Genomic DNA, 5,421 nt, shown 5'->3' with positions numbered 1-5,421 from the left:
GTTCTTTTCTATTCTATTCTTTGGCTATGTGAACCATTGTTTAAGTTATTGGAAGGCAAAGAATAAAGTCCTGCCTGAAAGTTAATACCAGAATTTGCTCACTAGGGTTCAATGCAACCTAAGGGCAACTGACACCTGCCTATTTACCCAGCGACAGACCTAAACTCTGCGAAGACTGATCTCTGGCTGTGGGTCGGATGTCCCGCGCTAGGCGGGGTGGGGCTGCCTGCCAGCCGTGGTGGGTCACACAGTCAAGCTCCCTGGTTCCACACCTGTAGTGGCTGGGGATGGACAAGTCCCAAACCCAAACAAGGGAACTGTTAGCCGAGACCTGGAGGGCTGCGAGCAATCTCCCGGTCTGCGTGTGGGGCTCTCAGGCTCCGGCCCACGTCGTCTGGGCGGCCCCGTGGGCTCGCAGAACATCACCTGGCCCCTGCAGACACTCCCCACCAGAGTCCCAAGTTTTCTGTCACCCAGTTTCAGAAGAGGTCTGCCCGCTCCTAAGATGGCGACCTCGGCCTCGGGGAGGCGGCGCCCTACGTAGGCGCCAGTAGCCAATGGGCTTCCGGCCTGCGCCGTAGGCTCGGCGCAGAAGGCGGAAGTGCCGCGGGCCGCCGCCTCGGTCCCGGCTGCGGCCCCTGCCGGTTACATAACTCGTTGCGGGCTCGGTGCTGCTCCACTTCCGGCTCCCTGCGACCCCAGGATGCGCTGAGCCCCGACGGCGCCGACTGCTGCCGCCGGCTCCCGCCCAAGGTGAGGTCCCCTGGGCTCAGGCTGATAGTGGAGCCGCCGGCCCGGCTCGGGGGTCGTGAATGGGGAGCAGTAGAAGCTCGAGTTGGGGCGTAGGGGACACGGGCGACCCTGGAGGTGTGTGGGACAACCCCGCCGGAGGAGGGCACGCCAGTCGGAGCCCAGATCTCTCCGCGGGGTTTCGGCGTCGCCAGGGACCACGCGCCAGGTAGTGGGGCGGCCGGGGCTGCGAGGTGCGGAGGGAAGACCCGAGGGGCGCGGTTCCCAGCCATAGGTGGCGAGCCGGCCCCTTTGCCTAGGGCGCCTGGATGTCGGGCCCCAGGACGAGTTGTTCGGGACGTTTGGAGCCAGAGTGCAGCCTGCCCCTCGCTCCCCGCGCCTCGCGCGAAATGAAGTGCTTGGCCTTTTCACAGTTGAGCGGTTTGCCGCCTTCTCGCTTGGTTTTGGTTCTTGTTGCACGGTCTGTAGTCCTTGTGCCGGCTTCTTTGCTCTCCTGTGAACTCCTGAAAGCCTGGGGCTCTGTCTTGGTCGTCTTGGCGTCGTACTCCCTCAATTGCACCTTTTTGTAGTAAGACATCTCAGTTCCTTACGTTTCTGGTGGTTTACATACAGACCCTACTTTGCCCTCCTCTGCCGAATCGGGCACTTCCTAAGGAATAGGATTATTTTGAGGGAAGCTGTGGGCCTTCTCTGGACCACTAATAATGAATATCTGTGTGCCTGCCCAGCTGGTGACAGAGCCCAGGACCTGAGATAGGGCAAGGAGTTAACTTAGACATTGACTGCTTTATTTATCTCTTTTCACTCTGCCAACTCCTCAAACCGTGCGATTTTGTTACTCATTTGTCCTGAAGAAAAAGATAACAGCCCCATACAGTAGTCCCTGGGTACCTGCGTGGTTGTTAATTGGAGTGTCAGACTGGAAAGAACATTGCGAGTTGCAGATATTTTACCAGAAAACTAAAGACAGAAAACTCCTAGTTAATGCTTAACCGACTGAATGGGGATGGTTGCCCCAGGTCTTCCACAGAAATACTACAATCCTCCTACCACTTTGTGATGTAGAGGTGAGTGATAGAAGTCCTTTGGCTAGTGGTGCCAGGGAAGAAGGGGAGTTGAGCATCATTGAATTTGAAAGAGACTGAATTCATAGTCTCTATCTCATACACACACACACTCTCTCACACATGCACACACACACATACCCTCAATTGTTTTGATAGCAGAAACTCAAGAATTAAAATTTTAGCCTGACCAGGTGGTGCCGCAGTGCATAGAAGCATCAAACTGGGACACAGAGGACCCAGGTTTGAGACCCCGACCGAGATCACCAGCTTGAGCATGAGCTCATCTGGTTTGAGCAAAGCTCACCAGTTTGAGCCCAACCAAGGTCGCTGACTCAAGCAAGGGGTCACTCGGTCTGCTGTAGCCCCCCCAGTTAAGGCACATATGAGAAATCAATCAATGAACAACTAAGGTGTCGCAACGAAGAATTGATGTTTCTCATTTCTCTCCCTTCCTGTCTGTCTGTCTGTCCCTTTCTCTGACTCTCTCTGTCTCAGTCACCACATACACACACACACACACAAAATAAAAAATAAAAAAAATAATTAAAATATTAGCTTGAGTAATGGTGGCTTTGGTTCTGGTCAGTGGGCTTCAGGGTGAGTGCAGGTGGAGGCTTTGTTCCAGGAGCTGGGATGACTGGGCGGGCCTGCATGACTTAAAGAGATCCACAGATAGTTTGCTTTTGTGCCACAGGAGATCTGCCAACTGTCTACTTTTGTGCCCCAGGGGTCTGCAAGCAAAGTCTTTGTGCTCCAAGGACCCAACCGCTGACTGTGATCCAATTAACTTTGTCTATGATCTGATTAACTCTCCCTTGAAATTCCAAAGCTCTTACCTCCCTTTTGTTCCCCTTATAAAAAGATTGGTTCAAGATGGGGGAGAGATGGCTTTGGGAACATAACCTCTGTCTCTTCATATCCCTGGCTATCTGAATAAAGCTCCCATAAAGAGTCAATCCCTATTTCTTCTTATGTGGCTGAAATGGTCACAGGCAGCACAAACTGATTTTTCCAGTTTCAATTTTAAGCTAAGTTAGAGAAAATGGAATTAAAGACTAGAAAAAAACTCAAGGGTCAACTGAAATATACCATTTTCCCAAAAATAAGATATCCCCCAGAAACAAGACCTAGTGAAATTTTTTTCAAGCTTAGAAATATAAGACCTCCCCTGAAAATAAGACCTAGCGCATCTTTAGGAGCAAAAATTAATATGACACTGTCTTATTTTCAGAGAAACAGGGTATATTATTGTACATGGAACTAGAGTCACAAGAAATTCTTGATGGTTATGCTGTTTGTGATGACATGAGTACAATATATTAATAAATGTTAATTTTTGTTCAACAATAAATGTGAATTCTTGTTCATGGAAAAATAAGACATCCCCTGAAAATAAGACCTAGCGTGTCTTTAGGAGCAAAAATTAATATAAGAGACTGTCTTATTTTGGGGAAACACGATAAGTTAGTCATCTTTCCAAATGGACAAATCAGTCATGGCAGTGCACATAGGTCTTCATCTCCTCCATTCTAGGATTTCGGACCCATCAGAATTAATGTGCAGATTGGCCCTTGAAAATGCAGTGCTCACAAGGTTCTTTCTCCTCTGGACTGTGGTTTGTTGGAGTTCCATCTCACTGAGCTTGCAGATATGCTGGGTTTCTAGGAAGACAGTTAAAAACCATAAGAAACAGTCAGGACATGGTGTGGTGTTTATAGGTCAGAATAAAAAAACGTAGACACTTTTTGAAAAGGTCTCTGTGTGTTTCCTATCTTTAGCCTCTCCCAGATGTAATTTGCAGTGATTTTTATCACTGTGTTTATTTTAACCACACCTATTCCAGATTTGGAATATGACTTGTTGAAGTTACTAAGCAACAGCATGCTCTGCCCTGGATGGAAGAAAATTCCCAGATGGTAGGAGATTGAAGAGATAAAAAAATACACCTGGACTGAGCAGGATGATGCTGTCCTGGGGGCTCTGTCCCCATTGGGAGCCTCAAGTGTACCTCTTACCAACAGTTTGGCCTCTCACAGCCTGAGGTGTTTTGACCAGGTAGACGGGGCATCCTCACATTGCAGCAGGCACAGGGAACACTGTAGAGAAGACTCCTCCGTTCAGGGCAGTGCATGTCTTTTGTCTGCTGAAATAGCCCACAGGGTCTCACTTTTTTGGTGACAGCTCTCCTACCTGAACAGAAAGCTAAGGCTTATCAGGCAGTGTCTCCCCTTGAATGGTGGCTCCTTTGTCTTAATCTGTTACCTCCCTTCACCATCTCTTCCTGGAAGGAATCCACAGAGTCCTCCTGGTTTTTCCATCTCAGTTCCTAGTTTATAGAAAGCAAACTTGACTTGACTCTGCATTGAAGCTGGTCCTGCTTGTGTTCATGGGCAGTGCTGTCAAGTAAAATGTTGACCTGCAAAATGATGCTGGAACTTCTGGGTCTTTTTTGGCTGAGTTCAAATGCTAAATTTGGTTCAGCAAATATTTGTAAGTATCTTTAATAACTCCGGGATCAGATTTTTTCCCCTAAATGTCATTTTTTTTTTTTTTTTTTTTTTTTTAGCATGACCGCTGATAAGAATGGGCTGGCAGACCAGCTCAGAATTACCTGAGGCCCATTCATCTAACATTGCTCATTAACAAGAGAGCTATGTGTTTGAAAACCCAATGTGCATATAGTACGGTTCATATTCTGCTATGAACTGTAAGGCGTTTGCTCAGTTCTTGTGAAGTAAGAAAGGGATCTGAACAGGAAGCCAGGGCTTTCTACAAGAAGTTATTTGGGCCTGACCTGTGGTGGCGCAGTGGATAAAGTGTTGACCTGGAATGCTGAGGTCGCTGGTTCAAAGCCCTGAGCTTGCCCGGTCAAGGCACGCTATGGGAGTTGATGCTTCTACTCCTCCCCTTTCATTCCCTCTCTCCTATCTCTCTAAAAATGAATAAATAAAATCTAAAAAAAAAAAAAAGGTTATTTGGGGTTCATGTCAGCAGTACAGCTAGTGCTTGATGGAGCCTGAGTACCCTGCTGTGGAGGTTGATTGTTATATGTGCCCTGATCAGGATTGAACCCACAACCTTGGCTCTCTGTTGCATGTATTAACCAGGTAAACTACCCAGCCAGGGCAAACTTGTTTCTTTTTAAAGGGTGACTCCTAACTCTAGTTGTAAACTGTTCAGAAGGTCTTGTTGGTCAGCTATTTTGTTGCTCTTTATACTTAGTTTCAAATTACTTTCCTTCTCTGGCTTCTCATTTGTAACATTTTCATTGAAATATACATGTAGAAAAGTATACTGCTTGATGAATGCTCATGGCATGAACTACCTGTACAACCACCCCCCCAAAAGATCCCTTGGGCTCCTTACCAGACAAGCCCTCTCCATTTAAAATACTGATTTTCTTGTAGAGAACAGCAGAAACCAGTAACAGTCATTTTAGGGGAAATGGGGTGGTTAGGGGATTCATAATTTTTGCTTTATATTGCATGTGAATTCTTACATTCTTTTTAAACCTTTTTTGTAAGTGGTTATCTTAAAACTTAGAAATATTTTTTTTAATTGGATTTTATATAGCCACTAAAATTGCTTTTTTTGTGTGTATTTT

At 47.0% G+C, this 5,421-nt stretch overlaps 1 protein-coding gene across 1 annotated transcript in view; it reads left to right on the top strand.

Moving 5' to 3' along the window:
- Positions 1-594: 594 nt before the first annotated feature.
- Positions 595-5,421, top strand: part of NAA60 (N-alpha-acetyltransferase 60, NatF catalytic subunit) — a 28,863-nt gene continuing 24,036 nt past the window's right edge. Inside the window, exon 1 of the mRNA XM_066275096.1 lies at positions 595-753. The gene's annotated coding sequence lies outside the window, so the exon portion shown is untranslated. The remainder of the gene's footprint in view (positions 754-5,421) is intronic.

The sequence above is a fragment of the Saccopteryx bilineata genome, chromosome 4 (assembly GCF_036850765.1).
Source record: "Saccopteryx bilineata isolate mSacBil1 chromosome 4, mSacBil1_pri_phased_curated, whole genome shotgun sequence".
In the NCBI taxonomy this organism is placed as follows: domain Eukaryota; kingdom Metazoa; phylum Chordata; class Mammalia; order Chiroptera; family Emballonuridae; genus Saccopteryx; species Saccopteryx bilineata.
Note: the sequence above shows the minus strand (reverse complement) of the source record. Positions and strands in the feature narration are given on the sequence as shown.